Genomic DNA, 15,152 nt, shown 5'->3' on the forward strand with positions numbered 1-15,152 from the left:
TAAAAAAATTTCCACTGTCTAGTTGATTAATCCTGGAATCTTAAGAGTGAAAAAATAATTCTATTGTGACAAAAATCATGACTTCATTGAGTGAATAAGTTTTGGCTCTGTTTTAGCCTGTTTAGCCAGACTCAAGGAGGACATGTCTGGTCAATTCAATCCTATTTTAGACAACAAAACACTTTCAAATAATCTTGAAAACAACCCAGATCTTGTTATCCCTCATAAATTGTTCTCTCTTTCTTCAACTGGCATGCCTTAGTGTTTGCATTTACCTGATCCCTGCATGGAACTTTCTTTCCTATACTTTGCCACTTGAAAAATATGAATCATCTTTCCAATATGGCCTAATCTGTGACATGGTCCCGTTTCCCATTCTAATCCAAAGAGTGTGCTGTTCTCTATTCTGTATTTTCATAACACTTAATACCTATTCCTCTGTATTAATGCAAATAATAACAACAATAGGTAGCATGTAGCACCTATTATGAGCCTGTTCCTGTCCTAAACCTTTTGATTTATGTTAACTTATTGAATCTCACAATCAATGAGAATAGACACAATTAATGGCTGTATCGTACAAAGGAGGAAACTAAAACACAGAGACGTTAAGTAACGTGCCCAAGGCCACACAGCAACTACTTGGTAAAATTGGGATCTGAACCCAGGTAGACTAGTTCAAGAATCTTTGCTTTGAACTGCTTCCTAATTCTCAATAGAAAGTTTTATATTATATTTTATATTATATTTTATATTATATGCCTGTGTGTCTGCCTTTCCTTCTAGATAATGAGTTTATCAAGGGCTTTGTTTATTTCTTCATCTCTAGCATCTAGCCCAGGGCCTGGAAGATAATAGAAACTTTAAATTTTGATTAAGGGAATTAACGAAAAAAAATGAACCCAACCACTCTGTCATAACAGCAGATCCAAACACTCACCCCGTCCTTTCAAAGGAACAGTTGCTAAGACTAAAGAAAAGAGACTATGCCTATTTATGCTCAGGAATGGAGCATGGAGGCATTATTTATACATCATGACTTTCTGATGGCCTCGTCCAAGGGTTCCAAAGTCATGTCTCTCTTTTTTTCTTTTTTCAATTTTATTTATTTATTTTTATATAGGAGATTCTTATTAGTTACCTATTTTATACATATTAGTGTGTATATTTCAATCCCAATCTCCCAATTCATCCCACCACCACCCCCGCAACCCACGCCCTGCTTTCCCCACTTGGTGTCCATACGTTTGTTCTCTACATCTGTGTCTCTGTTTCTGCCTTGCAAACCAGTTCATCTGTACCATTTTTCTAGATTCCACATATATACGTTAATATACAATATTTGTTTTTCTCTTTCTGACTTGCTTCACTCTGTATGACAGTCTCTAGGCCCATCAGCATCTCTACAAATGACCCAATTTCAATCCATTTTATGGCTGAGTAATATTCCATTGTGTATATGTACCACACCTTCTTTATCCATTCGTCTGTCGATGGGCACTTAGGTTGATTCCATGACCTGGCTATTGTACATAGTGCTGCAATGAACATTGGGGTGCATGTGTCTTTTTGAATTATGGTTTTCTCAGGGTATATGCCCAGTAGTGGGATTGCTGGGTCATATGATAGTTCTATTTTTAGTTTTTTAAGGAACCTCCATACTGTTCTCCATAGTGGCTGTATCAATTTACATTCCCACCAACAGGGCAAGAGGGTTCCCTTTTCTCCACACCCTCTCCAGCATTTGTTTTTTGTAGATTTTCTGATGATGCCCATTCTAACCAGTGTGAGGTGATACCACATTGTAGTTTTTATTTGCATTTCTCTGATAATTAGTGATGTTGAGCAGCTTTTCAAGTACCTCTTGGCCATCTGTATGTCTTCATTGGAGAAATGTCTATTAAGGCCTTCTGCCCACTTTTGGATTGGGTTGTTTGTTTTTTTAATATTGAGCTGCATGAGCTGTTTATGTATTTTGGAAACTAATCCTTTGTCCATTGATTCATTTGCAAATATTTTCTCCCATTCTGAGGGTTGTCTTTTCATCTTGTTTATAGTTTCCTTTGCTGTGCAAAAGCTTTTAAGTTTCATTAGGTCCCATTTGTTTGTTTTTATTTCCATTTCTCTAGGATGTGGGTCAAAAAAGATCTTGCTGTGATTTATGTCAAAGAGTGTCCTTCCTATGTTTTCCTCTAAGAGTTTTACAGTGTCCAGTCTTACATTTATGTCTTTAATCCATTTGAGTTTATTTTTGTGTATGGTGTTAGGAAGTGTTCTAATTTCATTCTTTTACATGTAGCTGTCCAGTTTTCCCAGCACCACTTATTGAAGAGGCTGTCTTTTCTGCATTGTATATCCCTGCCTCCTTTGTCATAGATTAGTTGACCATATGTGGGTTTATCTCTGGGCTTTCTATCCTGTTCCATTGATCTATATTTCTGTTTTTGTGCCAGTACCATACTGTCTTGATTACTGTAGCTTTGTAGTATAGTCTGAAGTCCAGGAGCCTGATTCCTCCAGCTGCGTTTTTCTTTCTCAAGATTGCTTTGGCTATTCGGGGTCTTTTGTATTTCCATACAAATTGTGAAATATTTTGTTCTAGCTCTCTGAAAAATGCCATTGGTAGCTTGATAGGGATTGCATTGAATCTATAGATTGCTTTGGGTAGTATAGTCATTTTCACAATGTTGATTCTTCCAATCCAAGAACATGGTATATCTCTCCATCTGTTTGTATCATCTTTAATTTCTTTTGTCAGTGTCTTATACATTTCTGCGTACAGGTCTTTTGTCTCCTTGCTAAGTTTATTCCTAGGTATTTTATTCTTTTTGTTGCAATGGTAAATGGGAGTGTTTCCTTAATTGCTCTTTCAGATTGTTCATCAGTAGTGTGTAGGAATGCAAGATATTTCTGTGCATTAATTTTGTATCCTGCTACTTTACCTAATTCATTGATTAGCTCTAGTAGTTTTCTGGTAGCATCTTTAGGATTCTCTATGTGTAGTATCATGTCATCTGCAAACAGTGACAGTTTGTTTTACTTCTTCTTTTCCAATTTGAATTCCTTTTATTTCTTTTTCTTCTCTGATTACTGTGGATAAAACTTCCAAAGCTATGTTGAATAACAGTGGTGAGAGTGGGCAACCTTGTCTTGTTCCTGGTCTTCGTGGAAATGGTTTCAGTTTTTCACCATTGAGAACGATGTTGGCTGTGGGTTTGTCATATATGTGGCCTTTATTATGTTGAGGTAAGTTCCCTCTATGCCTACTTTTTGGAGGGTTTTTATCATAAATGGTGTTGAATTTTGTCAAAAGCTTTTTCTGTATCTTTTGAGATAATCATATGGTTTTTATCCTTCAAGTTGTTAATATGGTGTATCACATTGATTGATTTCCATATATTGAAGAATCCTTGCATTCCTGGGATAAACCCCACTTGATCTTGGTGTATGATCCTTTTAATGTGCTGTTGGATTCTGTTCGCTAGTATTTTGTTGAGGATTTTTGCATCTATGCTCATCAGTGATATCGGCCTGTAGTTTTCTTTTTTTGTGACATCTTTGTCTGGTTTTGGTATCAGGTGATGGTGGCCTTGTAGAATGAGTTTGGGAGTGTTCCTCCCTCTGCTATATTTTGGAAGAGTTTGAGAAGGATAGGTGTTAGCTCTTTCTCTAACTGTTTGATAGTATTCACCTGTGAAGCCATCTGGTTCTAGGCTTTTGTTTTTTGGAAGATTTTTAATCACAGTCTCAATTTCAGTGCTTGTGATTGGTCTGTTTATATTTTCTATTTCTTCCTGCTTCAGTCCTGGAATGTTGTGCTTTTCTAAGAATCTGTCCATTTCTTCCAGGTTGTCCATTTTATTGGCATATAGTTGCTTGTAGTAATCTCTCATAATCATTTGTATTTCTGCAGTGTCAGTTGTCACTTCACCTTTTTCACTTCTAATTCTATTGATTTGAGTCTTCTCCCTTTTTTTTCTTGATGAGTCTGGCTAATGGTTTATCAATTGTCTTTATATTCTCAAAGAACCAGCTTTTAGTTTCATTGATCTTTGCTATCGTTTCCTTCATTTCTATTTCATTTATTTCTGATCTGATCTTTATGATTTCTTTCCTTCTGCTAACTTTGGGGGTTTTTTGGTTCTTCTTTCTCTAATTGCTTTAGGTGTGAGGTTAGGTTGTTTATTTGAGATTTTTCTTGTTTCTTGAGGTAGGATTGTATTGCTACAAACTTCCCTCTTAGGACTGCTTTTGCTGCATCCCACAGGTTTTGGATCATTGTGTTTTTGTTGTTTTTTTTCTGTAGGTATTTTTTGATTTCCTCTTTGATTTTTTCAGTGAACTCTTGGTTATTTAGGAACATATTGTTTAGCCTCCATGTGTTTGTGTTTTTACCTTTTTTTTCCCTGTAATTTATTTCTAATCACATAGCGTTGTGGTCGGAAAAGATGCTTGATATGATTTCAATTTTCCTAAATTTACCAAGGCTTGATTTGTGACCCAAGATGTGATCTATCCTGGAGAATGTTCCATGTGCACTTGCGAAGAAAGTGTAATCTGCTGTTTTGGAATGGAATGTCCTATAAATATCAGTTAAATTTATCTGGTCTACTGTGTCATTTAAAGTTTCTCTTTCCTTATTAATTTTCTGTCTGAATGATCTGTCCATTGATGTAAGTGGGGTGTTAAATTTCCCCACTATTATTGTGTTACTGTCGATTTCCTCTTTTATAGCTGTTAGCAGTTGCCTTAGGTATTGAGGTGCTCCTATGTTGGGTGCATATATATTTATAATTGTTATATCTTCTTCTTGGATTGATCCCTTGATCATTATGTAGTGTCCTTTCTTGTTCCTTGTAACATTCTTTATTTTAAAGTCTATTTCATTTGATATGAGTATTCCTACGCCAGCTTTCTTGTAATTTCCATTCACATGGAATATCTTTTTCCATCCCCTCATTTTCAGTCTGTATGTGTCCCTAGGTCTGAAGTGGGTCTCTTGTAGACTGCATATATACAGGTCTTGTTTTTGTATCCATTCAGCCAGCCTGAGTCTTTTGGTTGGGGTATTTAATCCATTTACATTCAAGGTGATTATCAATATATATGTTCCTATTACCATTTTCTTAATTGTTTTGGGTTTGTTTTTGTAGGTCCTTACCTTCTCTTGGTGTTTTGCTCTTAGAGAAGTTCCTTTAGCATTTGTCGTAGAGCTGGTTTGGTGGTGCTGAATTCTCTTAGCTTCTGCTTGTCTGTAAAGCTTTTGATTTCTCCGTCGAATCTGATTGAGATCCTTGCCGAGTAGAGTAATTTTGGTTGTAGGTTCTTCCCTTTCATCAGTTTAAATATATCGTGCCACTCCCTTCAGGCTTGTAGAGTTTCTGCTGAGAAGTCAGCTATTAACCTTATGGGAGTTCCCTTGTATGTTATTTGTCATTTTTCCCTTGTTGCTTTTAATAATATTTTTTTGTCTTTAATTATTTCAATTTGTTTACTGTGTGTCTCAGCGTGTTTCTCCTTGGGTTTATCCTGCATGGGACTCTGCGCTTCCTTGACTGCGGAGACTATTTCGTTTCCCATTAGGGAAGTTTTCAACTATAATCTCTTCACATATTTTCTCAGGTCCTTTCTCATTCTCTTCTCCTTCTGGGACCCCTATAATTTGAATGTTGGTGCATTTAATGTTGTCCCAGAGGTCTCTTAGGCTGTCTTCATTTCTTTTCATTCTTTTTCTTTATTCTGTTCCACAGCAGTGAATTCCACTATTCTGTCTTCCAGGTCACTTATCCGTTCTTCTGCCTCAGTTATTCTGCTATTGCTTCCTTCTAGTGTATTTTTCATTTCAGTTATTGTATTGTTCATCTCTGTTTGTTTGTTCTTTAATTCTTGTAGTTGTTTGTTCTTTAATTCTTCTAGGTCTTTGTTAAACATTTCTTGCATCTTCTCGATCTTCGCCTCCGTTCTTTTTCCGAGGTCCTGGATCATCTTCACTATCATTATTCTGAATTCTTTTTCTGGAAGGTTGCCTATCTCCACTTCATTTAGTTGTTTTCTGGGGTTTTATCTTGTTCCTTCATCTGGTACATAGTCCTCTGCCTTTTCATTTTGTCTATCTTTCTGTGAATGTGGTTTTCGTTCCACAGGCTGCAGGATTGTAGTTCTTCTTGTTTCTGCTGTCTGTCCTCTGGTGGATGAGGCTATCTAAGAGGCTGTGCAAGCTTCCTGTTGGGAGGGACTGGTGGTGGGTAGAGCTTGGGGTTGCTCTGTTGGGCAGAGCTCAGTAAAACTTTAATCTGCTTGTCTGCTGATGGGTGGGCTGAGTTCTCTCCCTGTTGGTTGTTTGGTCTGAGGCGACCCAACACTGGAGCCTAGAGGCTCTTTGGTGGGGCTAATGGTGGACTTCAGGAGGGCTCACGCCAAGGAGTGCTTCCCAGAATTTCTGCTGCCAGTGTCCTTGTCCTCACAGTGAGACAGAGCCACCCTCCACCTCTGCAGGAGTCTCTCCAACACTAGCAGGCAGGTCTTGTTCAGTCTCCTATGGGGTCACTGCTCCTTCCCCTGGGTCCTGATGTGCACACTACTTTGTGTGTGCCCTCTAAGAGTGGAGTCTCTGTTTTCCCCAGTCCTGTCGAAGTCCTGCAAGCAAATCCTGCCAGCCTTCAAAGTCTGTTTCCCTGGGAATTCCTCCTCCCATTGCCAGACCCCCAGGTTGGGAAGCCTGACATGGGGCTTAGAACCTTCACTCCAGTGGGTGGACTTCTGTGGTAAAATTATTTTCTAGTTTGTTAGTCACCCACCCAGTGGTTATGGGATTTGATTTTACTGAGATTGTGCCCCTCCTTCTGTCTCATTGTGGCTTCTCCTTTGTCTTTGGATGTGGGGTATCTTTTTTGGTGAGTTCCATTGTCTTCCTGTCGATGATTGTTCAGCAGTTAGTTGTGATTCTGGTGCTCTAGCAAGAGGGAGTGAGAGCACGTCCTTCTACTCCGCCATCTTGAACCAATGTCCTGACTCTTTTTTCACCTTCCCTCTTTTCCTCCCTCTCTCAGTTTCCCTCCACTCCACCTTCCTCTTTCCCTCCTCTGTTTCTCCCTCTCCATTGGTTTGCTCAAATTATATCTTGAAAAATCAAGTAAAGGGAACCAATATTTTCTGAGTGTCTACTGTGGGGCCAGCACTGTGGTAACCATATGAGTGTCCTGTGGCTGCTGTAACAACATACCACATGCTTAGCAATGTAAAACAGCACCATGGATTATCTTACAGTTTTGAAGGTCAGAAGTCTAATTGAGCAAAATCCAGGTGTCAGCAGGGCTGTATTCCTTCTTGAGGTTCCAGGGGAAAATCCTTTTTTTGGTACCTTTTCCAGCTTCTCGTCTCTTGCATTCCTTGGCTGGTGGCCCCTTTCTCCACCTTCAAGGCCAGCAATGGCAGGTTGAGTCCTTCTCACATGACATCACTATGACCTGGCTTTCATTGTCACATCTCTTTCTCTAAGTCTTCAGTGCTTTCTTCCATTTGCAAGGATCCTTGTGATTACATGGGGTCCATCTAATCTAGGATAATCACTCTATTTTAAGGTCAGGTGATTTTCAACCTTAATTCTCCTTTTCATTTAGTGTGACATATTCACGGGTCCCAGGGATTAGACTGAGGGCATCTGTTGGGGACCATTATTCTGTCTACCATATAGTCTTTCTTTTTACATTATCTCATTAAAGTCCCCCAGCAACTGTATGCATAGGTGGTGTTATGCTCATTTAAAGAAGACACAGAGGCTGTTCAAGTTTAAGTAATTTGCCAAAAGTCAGGGAAATGGCCACATAGCCAGAATTCAGGCTCAGATTAGTTTTGGCTTCTTGTCCCATGCTTTTCCAGTTATATGCATCTTCCCTTTTAATAATTTGAGGAAAAGATACTGAGTATCATTCAATTAGAAATAAGTCTAGAATGTTGGTCTCAAACTGTGTATGAAGTCAACAACAGAACCCTTTATCTCCCCAAGAATTACAGAATCATTTCTAAGTGTCGTGCATTAATGGCCAAGAAGGTGGCAGGTGTTCTGTGTCCGGAGGCTGTAAAACACCAGGAATATTTCAAGGAGGTCAGACTCAGGGAGCGTGGATGACATGAACTGACACTTACAGTGAACATATCAATATGTGCGCCTGCAGGTGTGTGTGTGTGTACGTGTGTGTCTTTGAAGTGCTTCTTTTCTCTGTGCTTTCCCTGTAGACGGTGTGCCTTTATAAACCCTTCCAGGACTCGGGGTTTTTGGTCCCTGGCAGGATAAAGAATCAATCAGATACGTTGCTGTAACATTTTTATATCCTGCAAATCAGAGATAGTAGCCTTTCTTCTCCGCCAGTCTAAGCCCCTCCAAACTGATTCCACTGGACTGTTTGACAAGAGTAAACCGGAGGTGTTTTGTGGCAAGGGTAAAGTAAGTGCCCATCTACCCTAATAGCAAAAAGCGAGTGAGTCAATGAAAGGAAAAACAACAAGGGGCCAGGAGACACTAGCGAGTTCATTTGGAAAATACCATTTTGAAGCTGACTTAAGAGAGGATGAGATCTGAGCTTGTTCACAGCCTGCTGATATAATTATTTGTGGCAGTAACTTTCTCTGTTTTTATTTATGGCCGTTTGTGTTAAGCTTTTCTTCAGTTCTTCTGTTTCTCTCTGGCCTCTAGAACAGTCTGTGATGCTGTCATATAGAAAACCCTCTGCCCTTATGCCTTCCAGGTTTAGTGCATAGTCAGCCAAGTGTAACAAACAACCCCAGATCTCAGGGACCACAGGCTGCAGGTGAAGTTTCCTGGCTCGGCATCTCTCCCAGGTGCTTGTCCTCTAAGCAGTGACTGATTTCTCGGATCGTTCTGTTGGATGACTCCACCACCTTGGAAGTCCTTCTATTCTATTTTCCGAGCTGGGTAAAAGAGGGCACTTCAGGGGCCAGGAATAGCGGTGAAAATCCTTCCACCCTCCTTTTGTTGCCTGTGCTTAGTCACATGACCAAAACTACTGCAATAGAGCCAGGAGCACATAGCTGTGGGTACTATTATGAGAAGTAACTAGATACTCATAACAAGGAGGGTTCTTTGCCTGAAAAGCTTATTTCCAAAGTCTAAAGCAGGGGTTGCAAACTCATATGCCTAGAGGGCCAGACTAGGGTGTGACTAAGTTGAGTGCCGGGGAGCAGTAATGTAGGGAGTCGTGCAGGCAAGGATAGCTCAAAGAGGTGTGCTCGATAGAACATGATAATTTTACTTTTATGACAGACTTCTCTGGCTGAACCAACCACATCTGCTGGCCCGATCCATCCCTTATGCTGCCAGTTGGCAACCTGCAGTCTGGGGCAGAAAAAAATCATTTTTCTGGAAGCAAACTCCAAAGTTGGCTATGCTCTTGAATCAGCACCTGTGAGGATAAACATAAACTCTTTCTTTTTAAAAGAGAAGGCTCTGAACAGCAGCACGGAAATGGAAGCTAAGAAGAGAAGCAGGTATGAAGAGTGTGTTGTCAGAATTTGCCATCCGTACGTAAGCTTAGGGCAGGGGCTCGTACATAGAGGACAGAGCCCTGATTTGTCATTTTATTCTTTTTTTTTTAATATTGATTTATTTATTTGGCTGCTCTGGGTCCTAGTTGCGGCACGCAGGATCTTTGTTGCGGCATGTGGGGTCTTTATTGCAGCCTGCGAGATCCTCAGCTGTGGCATGCAGGATCCAGTTCCCTGACCAGGGATCAAACCCGGGCCCCCTGCGCTGGGAGCATGGAATCTCAACCACTGGACCACCAGGGAAGTCCCTGAGCTGTCATTTTAAAGGAGGCTCAGTGTCCTGCAAAAGCAGCTCAAGTCAGTCCACAGTAGGCCCTGATGTGCTTACTATGCAGCTGACCCCAAGGTGCACATTCTCTCCTTATCTTTTACCTGATTCAGATCCCTACTGTTTCCCTCTGATATTTCTGAGCATAGTCTATCCATTGAACAATTTTATAGTAGCAACAAAAGTAATATTTTGATGATATTTGTCAATGTCTACCCTGGGAATATGAGTGAATCCTGTATATTGATTTAAACATAATACATAGAAATAATAATGGTAAAGATAACAATAGCAAACATTTATTGAGCAATTATTATGTGTCCAGTACCGTGCAAAGCTCTTTACAATAGTTAACTCACTTAATCCTCACGACAACATATAAGACTCTATCTGAAGAAACTGAGATACAGAGGGTTACAGTTAGTAAATGGCAGCTGGTAAACTGGGATTCATACAGAAGCATTGTAGCCCTGTCCTGTGCTTACAGTCTGTCTGAACGTGAATCTGCCTTCATAAGCAGGCTGATTGTAATTTTCACGTAATAGAAATCCTTTGGTGATCATAAAACTTGATCATTGCTGAGCTTTCAAAGGTGTATTGGTTGCCGATTGTTTATGAAGTGCAAACTAATGCATAAATGAACAAAAGAACCATGTAGGAAGACCATTACTGCCATGACATTAAAGATGCATTTGGAATGTTGCTCATAGCATATATTCTGGAAATGTTAAAGAGGGTTTGGAGAAAAGCATGTCCAGGTATCATATTTATAAGAGTGACATGTGATGATATTGGAGAAGGGGCTGCCTAATTCTGGAGTCATGTCTGAGTGCTCATCTTAGACCAGTGAGGGATGCCTCTGCATATCCCACCACCAAACTCAGTGCTATTGAATTTGAAGCCATGGCAAGCTCATAGCTGAATACTATTTGAAATCTGCTACAAAAATCAAGGGGTAATAGCAGTAACTCGAACGCTCTACCACTAGTGCTCAGCCAGACATTCAGCTTTTGGGGAGCCGTAAATTAGTCTTTTTTTTTTTTTTTTTTTTTTTCGGGACGCAGGTATCTCACTGTTGTGGCCTCTCGCGTTGCGGAGCACAGGCTCCGGACGCGCAGGCTCAGCGGCCATGGCTCACGGGCCCAGCCGCTCTTGGCATGTGGGATCTTCGCGGACCGGGGCACGAACACGTGACCCCTGCATCGGCAGGCGGACTCTCAACCACTGCGCCACCAGGGAAGACCCTGGATTCTTTTTTAAACGCAGTTTTGTCGTTTCAGAGATCTGCTGCATGAAATCCAGAGAGGCGTAAATTCACGTGAAAGCAAAGTGTGTACTGGTTAAAGAGACCACTCTGTATTCCTCTCCATTTATCCAGCTAATTCTGACCCATCTTTGAGATCAAAGCAGAAATGCCCCTTCAGTGGGTTTGCTTTCCTTGATTCCTCTAGATGAAGTTCGACTCCCGACTCCCAGGTTTTACATGCTCCTGAAGAGAACCGTGATTTCCTTTCAAGTTAAATTTTAATTTTAGTTAATCAATTAATTAAATGATGATTTGTTAATGCCTCTCACCTTTTATAGCCCATAATAACAGTTAACACTCCTGACTGCTTATCCTGTGCAGCACTATTCTAATTGCTTTATATGTATCATTCCATTGAACCCCCATGGCCACCCTCAATGCACATCTTGTTTTCCATATTTCTCTACATGAGAAAACTGAGACCAGAGTGGCTGGGGAAAAAAATGCCAAATAGCCCAGTCAGTAAAGGGCAGAGCCAAGAATGAACGAAGTCAAACAACTCTGGAATTCATGCTTTTAATGTTATAGGGCTTCTCCATAAGCTCCAGGACAACACCTAGCAAAGTGCTCACTGAATCCCAGGAGTTTAATAAATGTTTGGGAATAAGTGAATGAATGGACACAGGGAGGAGAGAGTGAATGAATTATTTGACTAGTTCTTACCTTACTAAGTCACACTTGCCCGGGAGAGTGCTGTGCGTTCATATTACAAAGCCTTTAACCTGAATTTTGCCTGGTGGATAAAGTGACCCAAGAATTTGCAAAAAAAAACCCAAAAAAACCTTGAGCCTCTGGGAGTTCTCCCACCACTCTCACCCTCCCTGAGCATCTGCAGTTAGAAATGGTTTATTTTTCCTTTATGATTCCAGAGGAATCCTAAGTAGAACCTGCCAGGAGGCCAGGACAGAGACTAAGCCACAGAGAGATAAGCACCAGGAATTCCACTCACCTGTACTCTCAGTCAATCTTGGATTCTTAGCTCAGGATCCCTGGAGAAATGTCGTCTGCCTTAGTTCCTCGGGAATGACTGGTTTACTGGTCTGGGGTTTGAGGGAAGAATTAGCTGATTATAAGGTTAACGTATAATTGTAGGCATAAGGTGCCAGGAGGCAACCCTTGACAACTTGATGTTTGACTGAATTAACGTTGGCCAGTTATAGATTTTCTGCTTGCGTAATTGCCAGCAAATGATTCTGAGTCCTGAATCTGCGTTTTCTGTGTGCACCACTTGGGATGTCAGCGTTATGATTGCCTTAGACGTGATCTACTCAGAGCCTGCTGTCAAGGCAAGGGAAAGTTTTACACACAGAAGTGCTCAAATATGCGACTACAGCATCCTTCCCCGCTTTGATTTTAGAAGGATGATGTCTGTCAGGGTGATGACTCTCCTATTTCAGTTCCTCTGATGTTTCTCAGGCCGGCCACATGGTGAACCTTGGGAGATTGATTCTTGCTCTTGTTCCTTGGGTTCAGTGCATTTCAGAGAGCTGATATTTAGAGAGAAGCCCTGGTTCCACAGCTTCCAACCTTTTGTACACTCCTTTGAGATCACCGGTGGGGATGATAATGAGTTTTCTTCAACAGCCTGTGTGCAGTGGTTAACAGTTTGCATTCTGGTATGGCTGAGTCGCTTTGCTGTGTACCTGAAACTACCACAACATTAATCAGCTAGACTCAAATACAAAATAAAAAGTTAAAAAAAAAAAAGAGTTTGCATTCTGGGATCAAAGTTTAGTTTCCCAATAAGCAGACACTGAGTCAAAGATTTGAGTGCAAATAGTTTTATTTGGAGGGTGATGTCAGAAAAATACCAACAGGGGATGAGTAAATGAGCCAAAGAAGACAAAGCAGCTAATGGACGGTGAGTTATCAAGCCAGATACCACCGTGGACAACTGTTGCTTACGTCCGAGTGGGAGACAGAACACTTGCCTCTGCGTTATCTCACCGGAGGGCTGGGGTATTCACACAGCAGTTTTCATCAGTTACGGTGATGGTCTTGGGGGTGTGAATTTCCAAACACTGCCTGCTGGTGCCATACTCAGGTAAAGCAGCCTCCCACAGGTTTCAGAGAAATTCCCAGACAAAAAAATACAAATTCTCGCCTGAAGGGTGTAGGCAGAGCTCTGTCAAAATCAGAGAACATTTAAACCTGGCTTCAGATCCTGACTCCACCCATCGTAACTGTGTGATTCGGGGCAAGACTGTTAGCCTCTCTAGAGTGCCAGCCCCTTGTCAGTAAAATGTGTCTTATAACATGCTAAGTACATCGCAGCGCCGTTGTGGAGATTGAAGGAGATAATGCATACAACAGACTTAGGACAGTGCTTGCCGTACAGCGAAGGCTGAAAAATGTTAGCAATCATTGTATTGTAAGTATTATGGAGCGTCTTCTCTGTGCCAGTCTATGTGGTAGGTGCTCTGTATAAAAGATGGGGAAAAAGAGGTAATCTCTAACTTCACACTGCTTATGGTCTTTGCCTACTAAGCCTATGATCATTTCTTACCTTACTTCATTACCCCTTGTCCAAGAGTGTTTTAACATAACTTTTATGTTCCCAAACATATAACCTAAATTTTTAACTTCTGGATGAAGTGCCCCAAGGATTTGCAAAGACAAAGCTGAGCCTTCAGAAGCAATTGTAAAATTTACATTTCCTAGTAGCCAAACACGCTAAAGTCAAAAGAAAGGGGTAAATTTATTTTAACAGTGGATCTATTTACTCCAATCTGTAAAGTAGCATTTCAACACGGAATCCTATAAAAATTATTAATTATATATTTTACTTTATTTTTCTTTGCAGTATATAGTCTTCAAAATCCAACATGTATTTTTCTACTGACAGTTTCAGCCCAGCTACATTTCAAGGGCTCAGTAGTCACCTGTGGCTCGTGACCACCATCTTGGACTGTGAAGGTCTACGGGGCCCTGGATTCTTGTTAGAAGTAACTTCCAATGGAATAGTTCCGTTTTCCTCCTCTTTGTCGATGACCGTGTTCCTTTGCATCTATGAAAGTGAAGTTGGTTTTAGCTCAGGCATCATATGAAATTGACAGTTTCTGTAATGAAATTTCACACGTGGAAAGCATGGTGAGATTCTTAGCAGGTGTAAAAATCTGAGGAAGTTATTTCTTTAACTACAACTTAATGGACACTGCAGCAGCTGTTCCCATTTGTGTGTTTTCCAAATCTCATTGCCAAAACGAATGGTTGGCAGCCACAGGAGAGGTATCAACTTACCTCTTAATTTGGGAAATGAAATTAAAACCTCAGCTCATTTCTAAAAGTCACAGATTTGGTAAAAGTTAGCAGGGCAAACGTATAAGCCGCTGTTAAAATATTGATGGCTTCGTTTTTCTCAGGTGCTGCAGCTAACATCTGCAGAAGATTTGGACTGCACTCCTGGATTTCAGCAGAAATTGTTCCATATCAACCAGCCAGCTGAATTCATCGAGGACCAGGCGATTCTAAACTGTAAGCAATGTCACTTGACGACGCTTTTGGCCTATTCACCGATGTCTAAGAATGTGACTCAGGATACGGTATTCCCTAAACTATTTTCTGGTCATTTTTCTTATGTCACTGCTTGACCCAGGGCGGAAGGTCTTGAATTAGGGCTTTGTCAGCTTAGAGGTGAATAGAGTGGTGTGTGTCTCTTTTTAGTATTTTATCACCGATAAGCATTTCCTGACTGCTCCCAGGGAAGGGGACCACCAAGCCTCTAATGTATGAAGTCCATTTCCTCTGGGCAGATCCTGAGAACAGACCACTGCCTTCCTATGGATTGCTGTTCTATCTCATACATAGCATTGGATCAAAATAATGGTGAGAACAGGATGTTAGCTTCTGGGAAGTTTTAGGCATAGGAATTTAAACTCTTATTCTTAATGCTAATAAGATAGTTTTCTGAAAGATTTGAAACCTCTACTGGCTATTCTAAACTCAAATCCCCCCAAATCCAATTAATGTCCTCAAAATATGCTCAGCTCAGATCTGTGGTTATAATCTCTTCCTATT

General features: G+C 40.7%; 1 long non-coding RNA gene across 1 annotated transcript in view; it reads left to right on the forward strand.

Moving 5' to 3' along the window:
- Positions 1 to 14,582, forward strand: part of LOC149744714 (uncharacterized) — a 218,216-nt gene extending 203,634 nt beyond the window's left edge. The window contains exons 2-3 of the long non-coding RNA XR_016390891.1: positions 9,281 to 9,504; positions 14,498 to 14,582. This is a non-coding gene — a long non-coding RNA (uncharacterized LOC149744714). The remainder of the gene's footprint in view (positions 1 to 9,280; positions 9,505 to 14,497) is intronic.
- Positions 14,583 to 15,152: the final 570 nt, after the last annotated feature.

Source organism: Delphinapterus leucas, chromosome 20 (assembly GCF_059928025.1).
Source record: "Delphinapterus leucas isolate spDelLeu-1000000601 "Yukka" chromosome 20, BTC_Dleu_Yukka2, whole genome shotgun sequence".
NCBI lineage: Eukaryota > Metazoa > Chordata > Mammalia > Artiodactyla > Monodontidae > Delphinapterus > Delphinapterus leucas.